General features: G+C 43.0%; 1 long non-coding RNA gene across 1 annotated transcript; it reads right to left on the reverse strand.

Annotated features, from left to right (window-relative positions):
- Positions 1-7,441: 7,441 nt before the first annotated feature.
- Positions 7,442-15,686, reverse strand: LOC141124216 (uncharacterized). The gene is made up of 3 exons (XR_012240801.1): positions 15,595-15,686; positions 11,180-11,422; positions 7,442-8,342 (listed from the first exon to the last, which is right to left on the reverse strand). It is a non-coding gene; the product is annotated as an uncharacterized lncRNA (long non-coding RNA).
- Between the last annotated feature and the right edge of the window lie 3,474 nt (positions 15,687-19,160).

The following is a 19,160-nucleotide window of genomic DNA, read 5'->3' on the forward strand; positions in this document are numbered from 1 at the left end:
CAGTGCACCTGAATAAATGTAAATATAAAATGATCAGTGCAATTTCTAAATTATAAGTATAAATTATGAAATAGAGTTATCAAATATAAGTGACATTCGACAACCTAAATATCACAACCAATAAAGTACAAAAGTGAACTACAGTCCAAAAAATTTTTTCCAAGTGTGTATTAAACACTCCTTCAAGTTAGACTTTTATGCACACAATCAGTGTTCTAGTGACTGCACACAACTGCTTAGTGCTCACAGAACACTCCGGTTCCGGATACACAATGTATCAAGACATTTTGCGTAGGTCCACAACAAAGACCCCACACATTTACAGTTTTGGGGGATAGAAAAATATATAAAACCATGGAGGGGGGCACACAAGGTGAGAACCATAAGCCAGAAGGAATCCAAATGGATCCACACCTTGAGAACTCTTATACCTGAGGGCTTGAATGATCACTTGAGATCCAATCCATTTCCCCTGATGAAGTTATGTGACGCAATGTGTAGGGTGTGGCCAGAAGTAAAGAGCGGACTGGAAGTGATGTGAGAGGCGTCTGTAATGCTGTTGTTTCATTTTATATGCGTTTTTAATCCAATTTATGTAAGCTTCTATTTGGCTTTTTAAATAAATCTTTAGTTGTTTAAACATTTTTGTATTGGAATGACACAAAAAAGTGGAGAAACAAAAAGCCAAATCTGACACATTCCACACAAAACTCCAAAAATGGACTGGACAAAATTATTGGCACCTTCTCAAAATTGTAAGAAATAATTGCATTCCAAGTTTGTGATGCTCCTGTAATTGGTGATTAAACTCACCTGTATCAATTAACAGATGCTGACAATATAGAAATCACACCGGCAACCATTTAAAATGCTGAAAAATTTACTCAACCTTTCTGTTGTGTGTCTTTGTGTGCCATATGGAAGAAATTGTGGAAAAGCATGGACAATCTCAAGGTTACAAGTCCATCTCCAGAGATCCTAATGTTTCTGTGTCCACTGTGCACAAAATTGTTGAGAAGTTTACACCCTATGGCACTGTAGTTAATCTCCCTGGACATGAACAAAAGAGAAAAATCGATCAAAGAGTTTGCCAAAACTTACCTGAGGAAACCAAAATCCTTTTAGGAGAACGTGCTGTGGACAGACGAAACAAAATTGGAGCTTTTTGGTAAAAGCCCATCATTCAGAAAAATAAATGAGGCCTTTAAAGAAAAGAATGCAGTCCCTACAGTCAAACATGGTGGAGGTTCACTGATGTTTTGGGGTTGCTTTGCTGTTTCAGGCATTGCATGTCTTGACCATGTACATGGCATTATGAAATCTAAAGACTGCCAAAGAATTCTGGGGTGCAATGTAGGGCCCAGTGTCAGAAAGTTGGGTCTACGTCAGAGGAGAGAGCAGGACAATGACCCAAAGCACATGTCAGAAAGTACCCATAAATGGTTTAAGACAAAGCGCTGGACAGTACTGAACTGGCAAGCTATGAGTCCAGATCTAAATCCTATAGAGCACCTGTGGAGAGATCTCAAAACAGCAGTTGGGAAAAGGAGCCCTTCCAATCTGAGAGACCTGGAGCAGTTGGCGAAAGAAGAGTGGTCCAAAATTCCAGTAGAGTGGTATAAGAAATGAATTGATGGTTACAGGAAGCAACTGATTTCAGTTATTTTTTCCAAGGGATGTACTACCAAATATTAAATTGGGGGTGCCAATAATTTTGTCCAGTCCTTTTTGGAGTTTTGCGTGGAATGTGTCAGATTGGGCTTTTTGTTTCTCCACTTTTTTGTGTCATACCAATACAAACAAAAGAAATAAACATGAGAATCCCTAAACATTTGTAATTGCAAAAATGTTGTGGGGAAAGTGGTGCGTTATCTGACAGAAATGCAGGGGTGCCAATATTTTTGGCCATGACTTTATATTACGTTGTATTTGTATATATATACTGTGTATGTGTGTGTGTGTGTGTATGTGTGTATATATATATATATATATATATATATATATATATATATATATATATATATATATATACAGTATCTCACAAAAGTAAGTATACCCCTCACATGGGGAGCAGGTGTGTTAAATTTGGTGTTATTGTTCTCACTCTCTCATACCAGTCACTGGTAATTCAACATGGCACCTCACGGCAAAGAACTCTCTGAGGATCTGAAAAAAAGAATTGTTGCTCTACATAAAGATGACCTAGGCTATAAGAAGATTGCCAATACCCTGAAACTGAGCTGCAGCATGGTGGCCAAGACCATACAGCGGTTTAACAGGACAGGTTCCACTCAGAACAGTCCTCGCCATGGTCGACCAAAGAAGTTGAGTGCACGTGCTCAGCGTCATATCCAGAGGTTAGGGAAATAGACATATGAGTGCTACCAGCATTACTGCAGAGGTTGAAGGGGTGGGGGGTCAGCCTGTCAGTTCTCAGACCATGCTCCGCATACGGCATCAAATTGGTCTGCATGGCTGTCGTCCCAGAAAGAAGCCTCTTCTAAAGATGATGCACAAGAAAGCCCACAACAGTTTGCTGCAGACAAGCAGACTAAGGACATAGATTACTGGAACCATGTCCTGTGGTCTGATGAGACCAAGATAAACGTATTTGGTTCAGATGGTGTCAAGCGTGTGTGGAGTCATCCAGGTGAGGAGTACAAAGACAAGTGTGTCTTGCCTACAGTCAAGCGTGGTGGTGGGAGTGTCATGGTCTGGGGCTGCATGAGTGCTGCCGGCACTGGGGAGCTACAGTTCATTGAGGGAACCATGAATGCCAACATGTACTGTGACATACTGAAGCAGAGCATGATCCTCTCCCTTCAGAGACTGGGCCGCAGGGCAGTATTCCAACATGATAGGGACCCCAAACACACCTCCAAGATGACCACTGCCTTACTAAAGAAGCTGGGGGTAAAGGTGATGGACTGGCCAAGCATTTCTCCAGACCTAAACCTTATTGAGCATCTGTGGGGCATCCTCAAACAGAAGGTGGAGGAGTGCAAGGTCTCTAACATCCACCAGCTCCATGATGCCGTCATGGAGGAGTGGAACAGGACCCCAGTAGAAACCTGTGAAGCTCTGGTGAATTCCATGCCCAAGAGGGTTAAGGCAGTGCTGGAAAATAATGGTGGCCACACAAAATATTGACACTTTGGGCCCAATTTGGACATTTTCACTAAGGGTCGGTTCACACATGGGCAACACGACTTTAGCGCGACTTTGTACCGCGACTTCAACGCGGCTTCAGCGCGACTTTAGCGCGACTTCAGCGCGACTTCGGCACATTACGAGGCGACTTGAAGTCGCCTCCATGACAGGCGACTTCGCCTGTGGCCAATCACCTCTCTGGGAGGGAGGGGGGGAGGGAGGGGTTTTCTCTGCAAAGTCGCTTGACTTTACAGAGAGATCCGACTTGCAGGCGACTTACATTGAGTTGAATGGGTACAAGTCGCCTACAAGTCGGATAGAAGTAGTACAGGAGTCTTTTCTGAAGTCGGAGCGACTTCAGTAGTGTCAATTAAGACGCTCCCATTGCCTACCATGTTAACCTAAATGCAAAGCGACTTGGGGCGACTTGGGGCGACTTGAGGGCGTACAAGTCGGATCCCAAGTCGCCCCAGTGTGAACCGACCCTTAGGGGTCTACTCACTTTTGTTGCCAGCGGTTTAGACATTAATGTACACTCTCATACACGCTGTACACTCACTACTTTACATTGTAGCAAAGTGTCATTGCTTCACTTGAAAGTCATTGCTTCACTTGTTGTCACTTGAAAAGATATAATAAAATATTTACAAAAATGTGAGGGGTGTACTCACTTTTGTGAGATACTGTAGCTCTAAGTCTCTGATGAACTTCGAGAAGAAGGAAGAAAAAAAATAGAAATGTTTTCTCCTCATACCTTGTTACCACTGTTGCTCATTTTTCTTTGATATTGCAAAGCAATATGCAGTGTCTATGTAGATATGGGTCTTTCTTTGCAATTTCAAGCTCTGCATTCTCTTACACAGCGCAAGCTTAGTAACTTCAGGGTTCAGCTTCTGGGTGATGCAAACAGTTTTAAGTCTCCTTACATAATACGATGACTGAGGGCTTAACCATGTGATTAGCAAATCCACTTCTTGCATAGGTGGGATGCTAAGGTCCCGAACTACTGACTAGAACATTGACTTCCAGCTCCTGTAGTTTTCTGGGTGATTGTCGAACTTTCTATGATCAGTATTAATAACTTCTCTGGGTCATGGATTTTAGAAGGTTTGACATATTAGTTCTTCCAGGCCTTGTTGTGACTGGTACTCCTTTACTGTTTGTGGAGGCAGTGGTATCTGTTATCTGATATTTAGGGATGAGTTCTTGGGTTCAGACCGAACGCTGCTTGTTTAGGTGTTCGCCTGAATATCGGACCTCTAGCTCATTTGGCAGTAGCCACACATTTAAGTTAGTTTTTTTACCTCTATTATATTTGTGTCACATACCTGTATACAGATCCTGAGATAGTGTGGCTTCCTGCACAATTCCTGTCCTAGCAACACTGGAAGATGAGATGCTGGTCTCCAAGAGTGATGGAAAGGCACAAGTGCCAGGTTGCAGACACTGAAGACTGGAACTTGAGAGTGCTGGTATCAGATGATCAGGAATACAGCTAGTGGTACACCATGGATACAGAACATTCAGCTATGAGTAAAGTCGAGTCACAAGTTGGTTTCAGTAACGGCTGAGCAGGAAGGCACCAAATCATATGTAGGATCAGTGTCAAGAACAAGCAGAGGTTTTCAATGTGCAAGCAGTGATTTACCAAGTCAATAAGCAGAATCATGTGATATTTCAGCAATTATCCTATGCAGAACTTATAAATAGCCTGCGTTACACCAGTATCTGTGGTGGACATACACTTACGATATTATTAAGGCAAAATGCATAATTTTAATAGCTGACACAATGTTCCTGCCAATATTTCAGCTTCTTTCTTTTGCTGTCAATGGCTGTTAAGGAAGCAGTGGTTGTTGAGACCTGTCGTGTCCTTAGGAACCAGTGATGTCACACAGCCCCATTCATTTGTGGACCAGGGATATAAACAAAGGGGCAGGAACAGTGCCTGACGTCACAGTCTAAATAGGGCTTACATGGCCATATTTGGGCAGTGGCATTGTTCATATGGGGCCAGGCCATGGCCATATTTCATCAATGACGTTACTTGGTATACCCTGCTCCATGTTTACATTTTGTGGCAGGGATCCGAGCTGCATTTGCAGAAAATGGTGAAACTGAATTGGACATGTCTATCAGTAGGCTTTTCTTTTTTTCTTTTTTTTTTTCTTTTTTTTATAAAAAAGTGTGATGTGTATATTTACTATTTCAATCCTTTTTTGTGAATAAGTAGGGGTGCTATGTATCCCTTACTCATTCACCTGGGAGGGGCAGTATGTGGGAGCTTCCTTATTTTTAAAGTGGGCTTCTATGTTCCTATATGCCTCTAACCTGCAGACCCCCACAACCACAAGGTCAGAGTTTATTTGGGAACATAGAAGTTAAATGGACATAGACTGGTGTGGTTGGAATTCACTTTCAATTGTTTTTGTTGTTTTAACTAGGCATTAGTGTAGTTATATATCCCGGTGTTGTTTGTTTGCCTTTCCTTGTAATGAAGGACTCACATGTTTTGGCTGCAGTTCGTAGTCTCACGGCTGATCAATTCCCTTATGTCCATGCATTGTTTCAGCTAGCTGGTCCCTATCCATCAAAGGGACAGAGCAAGTTCCTATTCTGGGTCACACAGCATCCAATGCTTGCCTCTTCATACCCTCCGTATTGCATTACAAAATATGGGAGTGCTAATATGATATAACACATCATCTCCAAACTGCAAGTGAGCTCTCTGTGTGCCTGTGAATGCTCTGCCTGCTTGTGTTTGTCAGATCTAATAACTGTGCAACTCTTACTTGCACCAGGGCTGGACTAAGAGAACCATGGATTGTGGAATATGTTGTTTTTCTCACAGGAATTCTTAGCTCATACACAGGGGCGGATCCAGGGGGGGGCAACAGTGCAATTGCCCCCCCCCCCCCCCCCGAGAAAATATTACCAAATCTGGGACACAGCCACCCTTCTAAACTAGATTGCCAGAACAGAATGCTAGGGCCGCCCTGCCTGGCATCTAGCAACCGGTGATGTCACCGTCTCCGCCTCACTCAGAGTGCACTGCACTGCTGTCGCCACCCACCTCTTCCTGCTCCGGCCCGCAGCAGCATGAGAGGGAGTGACTTGGCAGTAGGAAAGGACTGGTTGGTGTGTGTGATATTCTTCATGCCAGTGTCTTCACCACTTTGCTCAATCTCTGGAACCCATGGCCCACCACCACCCGGCAGCATTGCATGCAGAGCGAGTGACTTTCAGCAGCTGAGCCACCTTTTCGGTCTGTGTGCTGCTGCTGCACTGCTGGCTGGGCTGGCTCAGATCCACAGCTGCCCGAGTTCTCCTCCTCCTGCCCGCGGCCTGCCTGAGCGACTGTCTGAGGGACCAGAGTGGACCACTCACTAGAGCCCAGCCCCAGAGAGGGGATAGGGTGAGGATTGGGTGGAATAGTAGTATGCAGTAGTGAAGGAGAAGGTGAGTGACACAAGTGGGGGAGGAGGACAGTAATTAAGAAGGTGACACAAGTGGGGGACAGTAATGAAGGAGGAGGTGACACAAGTGGGGGACAGTAATAAAGAAGAAGGTGACACAAGTGGGCGACAGTAATGAAGAAGAAAGTGACACAAGTGGGGGACAGTAATGAAGATGGGTGACAGTATTGAAGAAGAAAGGTGACACAAGTGGGTGACAGTAATAAAGAGGAAAGGTGACACAAGTGAGGGGACAAGTGTAATAATAAAGCTTGTAATGTAATAATCTAATCTGGAATGATAAACGTGTCACTGTTTTAAACAAGGTTAGGATTGTATGATACATTAAATCCAGTTCTGTAAGCAACACCTTATTTTGTGGCAGTGCCCCTCCCGGGACTAGACTCTGGATCCACCCCTACAGACAAAGGTCATGCATTAACCTGTGCAGTGCCATGCGTCATGCCTCATGTTTCATATAATACTCTATGTTCCCATTGCACACTATCCTGGATAAGCCCTTAAAAGTTTGGGTGCCGCAGCAACACAGCTGGAAACTGGTTCAGAAAGTCACAAAGGAAATATTTGCCAGCACACCATGGATTAACAAGATAGCGTCCAAACAAATTGTTTATTGCATGATCACATCACAAGAACAGTGCACGGGGCCTGACGAAGGAGTCCTGCGTGACTCTGAAATGTTGCACTGTTCTTGTGATGTGATCATGCAATAAACAATCCATTTGGATGCTATCTTGTTGATTCATGGTGTGCTGGCAAATGCCTAATGTTTCAACACAAGCTGGAACTGCAGATACAGGGATATGAAAATTTATTATAGGCTGTGAGTATTATCAACAAATAACACTACACGTTCAATACACATCTTATGCAGGTGAAAAACCTAAGGTCCAGGTAGGTACACTTACTATGCCTTTAAAGCCAAGCACCTAAAAAACTAAATGTTTTGTCACCACTTATTACTTTCTGGAGGGTATTTTATACATGATAACATCCTAGAAATGTCACTTCCTTCCATCACTTTCTTGTCACCATCTCACACACCGACTGTACTTACACTGTGCAAATATTTATTAAGAACACAATATTTTCTGGCTCCATTACAGACCCTGACCTTTTTTTTCTTCTTTATTAAAACATTTTGAACAATTGCATGCATGCCAGCACTGTCAGCACTTGTAAGGAAAATAGCATTTATCTTGTATTTTTCAACACAAATCCTAGAGGTGTGGATGTAAGATTACACTTTAAATAAATGCAACCTAATATTTAAGGCACTGGAAAATAATAGACAAGTAGTGTTTTAGATTTTATCAGTGCCCCTTGTGATTCAATTCCTAAATGGCTCATGTCAAGCTTTAGCTGTAACTAGATAGTCTTGGAGAGGTTTCAACTTCTAGAGGTGCGTAGTAATGATTCAGAGTGGCAGCACGGCCCTCCCTGCACTCAGCAATTCATGAGGCAGAACATTGTCTGTAGTCTATCAACAATAATTCCATCTGAAAAAAAGTCCTTTGTTAAAGGAGTTCACATGGTGTGCCATAGTGCTCCTATCAGCACCTTGGGAGATGGTAGTCATTGGCAAAAAACAAAGCTTTTCTCCATCACCTCTCCTTGGTAATAATACAAGTTCTTCTCAGTCAAATGAACTGTATCCTCTTCTGACAAATTGCTGTTACTTATCGATCACGACACAGTTCCTTATCATGCACAAATCTGGAGGATTTTGGAGAGAAAAAAGTATAAATGGTATAGTGAGTATTAAATTAGCATAACAGTCCAAAGAATGCCTTCTGTAGGCATGCAGTGTGAAGGAAATAGCTTGTGATATGACTAGAATATTTACCAGATCTCTTTTTCTATATTTTTGTTATTGTTTTAAATAAAACATTTTGTTGAAACATATTAGCTGCACATCGAGTGCATTGTTTTCAATTGACTCCTAGATTGTTATTGTGAAAATGAGCATGAAAATACAAACATAAGGCCTCATACACACTAGACCCCCCCAGCATGTTATCGTATGTGTCCATGCACACATAGGCTGTTATCAGCATTTTTTGGCAGGGGCGTTTTCTGGCTGGAGAAAAACTCAGAACTAGTGGGTTTTAAGAGGAGTTTTTCAGCTGTAAAAACACTCTAATGGCATGTACACACAGGCGGACTTTTGGACCAGACTGGTCCGACGGGACGAATCCGTCGGACAATCCGACCATGTGTGGGCTTCTTCGGACCTGCAGCGTACTTTTTCGGGCGAAAATCAGGCGGACTTTAGATTTGGAACATGTTTCAAATCTTTCCGACGGACTCGATTCCGGTCGAAAAATCCGCTCGTCTGTATGCTAGTCCAAGGGACGAAAACCGACGCTAGGACAGCTATTGGCTACTGGCTATCAACTTCCTTATTTTAGTCCGGTTGTATGTCATCACGTACGAATCCGTCAGACTTTGGTGTGATGGTGTAGGCAAGTCCGTTCGTTAGAAAGTCCATTGGAAGTCCGTCAAAAGTCCGTCGGAAAGACCGTCGGACCTTTGATGCTGAAAAGTCCGCCCGGTGTGTACATTACGCATTAAAAAGCTAAACAATGCTGAAAAGCGTAGCTTCTTGGCGTTTATCAGCGTTTTTGAGCCATAACCTTTTGTGGGAGTATAGTTTGCTAAAAAAAAATCTAAAAAACGCTACAGGTAAAAAAAAAACGCTAAAAAAAAAAAGGTACTGCAAAAACTTTGCAGAACTCATTCTAAGGTTTTTATATAATGTCCAGTGTGCATGAGGTTCTATGCATATGCATTAAGCAAATATGGCTGCCCTGATGTACATATTTAAACACTTGCCGACCGCTCGCCGTCGTTATACGTTGGCTGTTTGAAGAGGAATATCGTTGTTATGGCAGCAGCTAGCTGCCATAACCCCAGTATCCTCTTCTTTAGCGGGCAGTCGGCTTTCAGATAAAAGTGTTCTCTACGGTGGATTTGCCGCAAGATCATTTTTATCGGTGGCGGGAGAGGCCCCCCCCTCCCGCCATGCTCCAGTGCCCTCCACCACTTACCAGAGCCGTCGGTAGCGGCGGAGGCGATCGGATCCTTTTCAGTCTATGGTATGGAGCTGACTGAGGGGAAGATGGCCCCCGCTTGGCTCCATAGAATTGCAGGGCGGAAGTGAAGTCACTTCCGCCCATAGCTCTTAAAGGGGCATTTTTTTTGTGCATTTTAGTGTAAATATGAGATCTGAGGTCTTTTTGCCCCCAAATCTCATATTTAAGAGGTCCTGTCATGCTTTTTTTTATTACAAGGGATTTTTACATTCCTTGTAATAGGAATAGAAGTGACACATTTTTTTTTAAAGAACAGTGTAAAAATAAAACATAAAAAGTGCAGAAGCAAATGCATAGGAGAGCAGCACCCGCATATGAAAACGGTGTTCAAACTACACATGTAAAGGTATCACCGTGATCGTTAGAGTGAGAGCAATAATTCTAGCCCTAGAACTCTTCTGTAACTCAAAACATGCAACCTGTAGAATTTTTTAAACATCGCCTATGGAGATTTTTAAGGGTAAAAGTTTGTCGCCATTCCACGAGCGGGCACAATTTTGAAGTGTGCCATATTGGGTATCAATTTACTCGGCATAACATTATCTTTCACAATATAAAAAAAAAATTGGAAAAATATTGCTGTTGTCTTATTTTTTAATTAAAATTAATTAATTTCCCAAAAAAAAAGTGCGCTTGTAAGACCGCTGCGCAAATATGGTGTGACAGAAAGTATTGCAATGACCGCCATTTTATTCTCTAGGGTGTTAGAAAAAAATATATATAATGTTTGGGGATTCTAAGTAATTGTCTAGCAAAAAAAAACTGTTTTTAACTTGTAAACACCAAATCTCAAAACGAGGCTCAGTCCTTAAGTGGTTAATTATTACTCCAGCTTTGTTTTCTGCCACTAACCTTTAGAGCACAGCTGGAGCAGCTGGGCAAGGCAACCAATCAGCTTCTATCCTTCATTTTTTTTTTCTTTTTTAGAATTGACAATTTTTATTACATTTTAGTATTTTTTCAATATAAAAAGGAGAATAACAAGCACTGGAAATCTTACAAGAATCCAATAGCAGTCCTTTATGGAGTACTTACATTAATTCACTTAGATAACGAATGAAGCCTTCAAATCTGCAGCTAGGGTCAGCTACAGTATAGTGCATAAACTACAGGAAAGTCAATCAAACTAGTTGTACAATAACATTGTAGTAGTTTCCTGAGGAAAGTGTTCCTAACAACATCAAACCCAAAGGAGATGATCCGATGCCAACTAGTTTATTTATTTATTTAGAAAGCAGCGAGAAAAGAAATAAGAGGAAACAAAAGTAAGGTAGACATCTCTCTGAGATGACAGGGTTCCCAAACTGCATGGTGATGGTCTACCTTATCAGTCAGACGTTCCATTAGGGACTCAATGAGTTCTATATTATGCTTCATTTTTTAAAGCTTAAAGTGATTTTAAACCCACAACAGTAAAATCTGTCTGTATGTGCAGAATAGCATGCTTGTTATACTCACTGTGGAACTTAAGTGATTTATCCTCTGCATTGTGTAAAAAAGGCTGTTTGATCCTGTATGCACAGATCCTCCCCCTCCTGCAGACAAGTCCAGATAAGACACAGTCAGAGTAGTCCTGCTGCACATGCTCAGTTTGGTCTCTATTGCTGGAGAGAACATTTCCTGTTTCAGTTGAGCTTTTCAGGTCACATGGTATTGACATGGTATTGATTGAGTCCCTCCCTCCTCCTCCATGCCCAGTAACTAAAAAAGAACACAGTGGATGAGATATCACATCTTGATTGATGGATGCTCCACCTCCCATAACAGCATGAGGGCACAGGATATAGTGGATTTCAAGAGGCAGTGATTCCCATGAACTAGATAACACCACTATACATACATGCTACTGCACTGTTCTTTTTTTGACCTCTCCAAGCATCAGTTACAGCCTGCAGACGTGCATATGAGGGAATAGATATTTCTAAACTTTTAAAAATACATTTATTTCCCAATTTATAAATTCATAAATAATACAGATCGTGCCAAAAATGTGTTGTTTTCTTTTTTCATATTTGTGATCCTTCTTTCACTTTCTGTGCCTTTCCTCTTTCTCACCTGTCATCCTCATCCCACCTGGCACCCCACTGCCATCTTGCTAACACACTACCCCCTGTCATCTTTATCCTCCTCCCACCTGGCACCCCACTGCAACCTTCCTAACACACTACCCCTATCATCCTCATCCTCCTCCCACCTGGCACCCCACTGCAACCTTCCTAACACACTACCCCCTGTCATCCTACTCCCACCTGAAACCTTGCTAACACCCTACCCCCTGTCATCCTCATCCCCATGTTCATCACACCTGGCACCCCACTGCAACCTTGGTAACACCCTACCCCCTGTCATCCTCATCCCCATGTTCATCACACCTGGCACCCCACTGCAACTAACAACTACCCCCTGTCATCCTCATCACACCTGGCACCCCACTGCAACCTTGCTAACACCCTACCCCCTGTCATCCTCATGTTCATCACACCTGGCACCCCACTGCAACCTTGCTAAAACCCTACCACCTGTCATTCTCATCCTGTTCATTACACTGGCACCCCACTGCAACCTTGCTAACACCCTACCCCCTCTCATCCCCCCCTCCCTATAACCCACTGCCAGCTTCCAAACACCTGCATTGACAAAGCAACCTATTCCAATGTTGAGAGGACAAGGGTCACATCCCTACAAATGTGTGGTGGTGGGTAACATGGTCTGTGGACAGGGGCTTATTGAAATATGGAACACTATGTTAACAATAAAGATGCCACCCCAGGTGAATGATTAAAGTGTTCCTAAACCCACAACAGTAAAATCAGTGTGTATATGCAGTATAGCATGCTTGTTATACCCCTTAGTGTGGAACCTAAGGGGTTAATCCCCTGCATTGTGTAAAAAGGCTCTTTGATCTCGTCTTCTCTGATCTTCCCCTTCTTCCAGAGACTCAAAAAAAAAAACCTGATATTTACAGAGTTTTAATTTCGGTGTGTATAGCTAGAGAGTTCTTTTTTTTTCTTGGGAGGGTGCATGTGATCAGCATAGGGCCAATCAGCACTTTTCAGACATGTCCAGACACAGGGTCAGGGGTCTTGAAGCCTGATAGGACAATTGTGGGAGAAATGAAAACTCCTCCTACAATCTATATGCACAAGATTGCTCTAATTGTTATATACAGCTGATGAAAAAGGGTATTTACCAGTTTATACTTTACTAAAACTATTGCATTTCCATGTTCTGTGTACTGTGTGAGACCAGTTATAGCGAATGCAGGTTCTGGGTTTAATAACACATTAAGGCTCCTTTCACATCAGTGGTCCGATCTTTTGATCAATTTTTTTAGGCGAACCCAATCTGATCCTCCATTCTCCACTATGGAGCTGAGGACGTAAATGGACTTGTGTCCATTTACACCCGCCTACCTCCAATCCGATCTGATCAGATTGGAGGGCAGTTGAGTGTAAATGGACAGCTGGTCTGTTTGCATCCGACTGCTCATGGAACAAAGTGGGCTGTGTCCTTGTCCGCTCGGGTGGAGAGGACACAGACCTGTCACCCGCCTGCTCTGCTCAGCTCAGCAAGGAATCAATGGACAGATCCCCTGCTGAGAATACCGGATCCAGCCCATGTGAAAGGGGCCCAACTGAACAAGCTGATGATAGAAGCTGATTGGTTGCCATGCACAATTTCCCCAGATTCTAGCTTTTCCAGTTTGGTTAAATACACCTGTGGAGCAGGTGTGTTAAATTTGGTGCTTTAGCTCTCACTCTCTCATACCAGTCACTGGAAGTTCAACATGGCACCTCATGGCAAAGAACTCTCTGAGGATCTGAAAAATAGAATTGTTGCTCTACACTACATAAAGATGGCCTATGCTATAAGAAGATTGCCAAGACCCTGAAACTGAGCTGCTGCATGGTGGCCAAGATCATACAGCAGTTTAACAGGACAGATTCCACTCAGAACAGGCCTCACCATGGTCAACCAACGAAGTTGAGTGCACGTGCTCAGCCTCATATCCAGAGGTTGTCTTTGGGAAATAGATGTATGAGTGCTGCCAGCATTATTGCAGAGGTTGAAGAGGGGAGGGGGGGTCAGCCTGTCAGTGCTCAGACTGTATGCCTCACACTGCATCAAATTGGTCTGCATGGCTGTCTTCCCAGAAGGAAGCCTCTTCTAAAGATGATGCACAAGAAAGCCCGCAGTTTGCTGAAGACAAGCAGACTAAGGACATGGATTACTGGAACCATGTCCTGTGGTCTGATGAGACCAAGATAAACTTATTTGGTTCAGATGGTGTCAAGTATGTATGGCAGCAACCAGGTGAGGAGTACAAAGACAAGTGTGTCTTGCCTACAGTCAAGCATGGTGGTGGGAGTGTCATGGTCCGGGGCTGCATGAGTGCTGCCAGCACTGGGGAGCTACAGTTCATTGAGGGAATCATGAATGCCAACATGTACTGTGACATACTGAAGCAGAGCATGATCCTCTCCCATCAGAGACTGGGCCGCAGGGTCGCAGTATTCCAACATAACGACCCCAAACACACCTCCAAGATGACCACTGCCTTGCTAAAGAAGCTGAGGGTAAAGGTTATGGACTGGCCAAGCATGTCTCCAGACCTAAACTCTATTGAGCATATGTGGGGCATCCTTAAATGGAAGGTGGAGGAGCGCAAGGTCTCTAACATCCACCAGCTCAGTGATGTCGTCATGGAGGAGGAGTGGAAGAGGACTCCAGTGGCAACCTGTGAAGTTCTGGTGAACTCCATGCCTAAGAGGGTTAAAGCAGTGCTGGAAAATAATGGTGGCCACACAAAATATTGACACTTTGGGCCCAATTTGGACATTTTCACTTAGGAGTGTACTCACTTTTGTTGCCAGCAGTTTAGACATTAATGGCTGTGTGTTGAGTTATTTTGAGGGGACAGCAAATTTACACTGTTATACAAGCTGTACACTCACTACTTTACATTGTAGCAAAGTGTAATTTCTTCAGTGTTGTCAGATGAAAAGATATAATAAAATATTTACAAAAATGTGAGGGATGAGTATCTTTTGTGAGATACTGTAAGAACAATCCAAGCTTCTCAATTATTGGCTTTGATAATATTGATTAAGCATTCCCAACCCTCTAACTACAAGAAGAGAAAACCTAACCACTAAATACAGACTTTAAAAAAGTCTCATTTAGGAGGACTGACGTTACATAGTTACATAGTAGGTGAGGTTGAAATAAGACATAAGTCCATCAAGTCCAACATATGTGTGATTATATGTCAGTATTACATTGTATATCCCTGTATGTTGGGGTAGTTCAGGTGCTTATCTAATAGTTTTTTGAAACTATCGATACTCCCCGCTGAAACCACTGCCTGTGGAAGGGAATTCCACATCCTTGCCGCTCTTACAGTAAAGAAACCTCTACGCAGTTTAAGGTTAAATCTAATTTCTTCCAATTTTAATGAGTGGCCACATGTCTTATTAAACTCCCTTCTGCGGAAAATTTTTATCATCAGATGATCACGGAACGCATACATGTCGCAAGATGTACACCAAGTCACATCTCCACACCTGCCGGGCATTGTACCTACTAATTTAATGAAGATTGGGGATTATACCCTGTTCAAATTACCTAACAACTATCTGCCTGGCAGTAATACTCAACAATACAATACTCAGGTATTCGAAAAGACAATACACAAGTACTCGCTGCTCACGTGCACTCGCAGCCTATATGCACTTGCAGACCACATGCACTCACAATACTCAGGTACTACCTGACACTAATACTCAATACAGCCCACATGCACTCGCAGGACTTGTGTACTTACAATACACAGGTACTTTGACCCCTGTTATAACCTCTTGTTTTTAACTCACCACTTAGTCCAGTTCCACTTGGTCTAAGTTCCAGCAAGCAAAAAAGGTGGCAGGCTCAAAATGAGTTCTACAGAAAGTTATATAGGCCTCGAGCACCTGTGACCAATTAACCACTCCCCTTAATTAGTGGGCTGAAGGAAGGAAAGAAAAAAAAAAGGCTGTTTAAAAAGTGACAGAAAGGGTGTTAAAAAAGCAAAATGCAACACAGCAATCACCAGCAGTCAAAAGCAAAACTTGTTTACACTCTCCACTGTTCAGCTCACTATCAACAGCAACTGCAAAGAAAGGATAAAGGACCTAAACTGTCCCATTCAAAACAAACCACACCCTCTCAGAAAGTGTTGCATGTTTAAAGGGATTGTAAAGGCAGAAGGTTTTTTTTATTCTAATGCATTTAAGATAAAAAACCTTTTGTGTGTAGCAGCCCCCAGCACCCCCTAATTACCTAAGCCCCTTCTCTCTCCAGTGATGTCCACAAGACACTCCTCCTGATCGGCTGAGACACAGCAGCGGCACCATTGGCTCCTGTGGCTGTCATTCAAAGTCAGTCAGCCAATCAGGGGAGAGAGGGGGCAGGGCCAGGTTGCGGCTCCAGGTCTGAATGGATACACAGAGCTCTGAATCCCTTTGGGTGCCCCCATGGAAAGCTACTGGCTGAGGGGGCACTCAAGTATAACATGGTTGTTATTTAAAAAAAAACTAGACTTTACAATCACTTTAAGAGAAAGTCCTTTAAAGAATGCAAAACGTTTCTTAGAAGCCATACCATTTGCTTCAGTTGTGCATCCACAGAGCCCTTCCCAAGAGACTTCAAGACTACAATTAAGTGCGCAGAAAGTGACATTGATGTTCACACTTCAGCCTAATGCCGCATACACACGACCGGACTTTTCGGCATCAAAGGTCCGACGGAACGAATCCGTCGGACAATTTGATCATGTGTGGGCTTTACTGGACCTTTTCTGTCTAAAAATCTGACGCACCTTAGAAATAGAACAAGTTTCAAATCTTTCCGACGGACTTGATTCCTATCGAAAAATCAGTTAGTCTGTATGCTAGTCCGACGGACCAAAAACGACACAAGGGCAGCTATTGGCTACTGGCTATGAACTTCCTTATTCTAGTCCAGTCGTACGTCATCACGTTCGAAACTATCGGACTTTGGTGTGATCATGTATAGGCAAGTCTGTTTCATTGGAACTCCGTCGGAACTCTGTCGAAAAGTCCTTTGGAGTTCAGTCCGACGAGAAGTCCGCTCATGTGTATGTGGCATTAGACTATCCACTGAAGATCTTACATCCATTTCAGACCATGGCTGGGAGAGCAGTGAAGTTCAGAAATGCAGTGAGTTTAGAGAAAACCAGTGCTAAAATATTTCAGGTGAAAGTGTTTACTCGGGGACAGCCAGATTAAGCTGTCAGAATGTACAGGTATGTTGTTTTAGACAACGGGGCGATCATTCATTTGCCACTTCACTTCTTCAATGTGTATTGAAAAGAGAGAAGTAGTATCCTACACCTTCAAGACACCCATTTCATCTCACAAAACACCCACTCTGAAAATGAGACTTCCCATAAGCCAGGGATCCTCAAACTACGGCCCTCCAGCTGTTGCGGAACTACACATCCCATGAGGCATTGTAAAACGCTAACATTCACAGACATGACTAGGCATGATGGGAATTGTAGTTCTTGAACAACTGGAGGGCAGTAGTTTGAAGACCCTTGCCATAAGCAATCAAGTCTAAATTAGAGAATCATCCAACAGCAGCATCAGTGGGACAACATCTCAAACTGCCACTGACAGTAGCAGGACTAAGCCTTCAACAGGTGATCAGGAATCTACTAATATCAAGATCCTGAATGACAATTCTGATGTTCATCAGTTCACAGCAGACCAACTGCAACCTCAGGCTGGTCCTGTCATTGATGAAACGAAAGCTGTCAACTACAAAACAATTACATGACTTCACTTATGCCCTGTACACATGATCGGTTTTCCCGTCGGAATAAACTCTGAAGGTTTTTCCGACGGAGCTCCGATGGAATTCCGCTCAAGCTGTCTTGCATATACACGGTCACACCAAATTCCGACCGTCCAGAACACGGTGACGTACAACACGTACGACGGGACTAGAAAACGGAAGTTCAATAGCCAGTAGCCAATAGCTTCCATCTTGCACTTGCTTCAGAGCATGCGTCGTTTTTGGTACGACGGAGCAGCATACAGACGAGCGGTTTTCCCAATAGGAATTGGTTCCGTCTGAAAAATTTAGAACATGTTCTCTTTCTAGGTCCGTCAGAATTTTCGACGTAAAAAGTCTGATGGGGCAGACACATGATCGGAATATATGATGAAAAGCTCCCATCTGACTTTTTCTCTCGGACATTCCGCTCGTGTGTGCACGGCATTAGAGAATCCCAGTGAGAGCTCCAAAGACTTTGACTTTACATTACTGCAACAGTCTTGACCTAATGTAATTCATCTTCAGATACATCATTCAAGACCCAAACTGATACAGCTATCACACCAGAAACCCTACTACCCATGAAGGGCATAAGATGCTTATTAGTGTCACCTACACCAGCCATTGTGAAAGTCTTTTTCTTCGCAAACAAGAAGCAGAGTCTCCTAAAGATCAACTTGTCAAGATGTTCCTTCAACCAACTAGAGAGTCTTACTCCTACCCATAATAGACCTTGGAGCTTTACCACCTATGGAGAAGTGACGTGATGTCTTCATGGACTGTTCTAGGATGTGCCAAGTTCAGGAAACAAAAGACTTATCTGAAAGCTTATCCTTCATTTTCTTTTTGGACTTACATAAATTTGTAAGCCTTTCTCTTTCTTTTATGTTTTTTAGGTTCATCATTAACATTTATATTTTTTTATGTGATATTTCATATTGTTGTAATGTAATTTCAATATTATAGTGGAATCTACTGATACCAGGCAGGGAGTGTGCTGTTACAGCACCTGTTTTTTTTCCATATTTGCACCCTTGATATGTTCCCCTGTCTCCCCCGGAGTTTGGTGCTAGTTAGTACAGTCCCTGGCTTGACACTTTCTGCCTCTCACTCTACTGTTCTCATCAAATGTTTTCCTGTATCTCCAGTGATTCCCAGCATTCATAGTGTCTTCATGATGTCCCATCTAGATTCCAGCCTTTTGCTCCCAGTATGTCCAGCCTGTTTCCAGCCCGGTGTGTTCCCAGCATGTCCCAGCTTATCTCAGCTTTGTGTTCCTCAGTCGGTATCCTGATCATGTCTCTCCTTTCCTTTTAGGGCTTGCTTACACTCGCTTAAGAATGTGGCATTGGACGTGATTTTTTAAAGCACTCTAAATACCAATCAAAGCTCCTGTCACTAAATAAAATGGGAACCTTACAGTCCTGTTCACATGCTGCGTTTGCTTTGCTTTGCTTCAAAAAGTATACTCCATACCATGTCGCTTTTATGGTGCTTCAAAGCATTTCCAAAGCCTCCATAGAAGTCTATGCCTTGACTACTGCAACTCCCTCCTCATTGGCTTACCTTTAAATAGACTATCCCTCCTTCAGTCCATCAT

This window comes from Aquarana catesbeiana, linkage group LG01, assembly GCF_042186555.1.
Source record: "Aquarana catesbeiana isolate 2022-GZ linkage group LG01, ASM4218655v1, whole genome shotgun sequence".
Classification (NCBI taxonomy): Eukaryota; Metazoa; Chordata; class Amphibia; order Anura; family Ranidae; genus Aquarana; species Aquarana catesbeiana.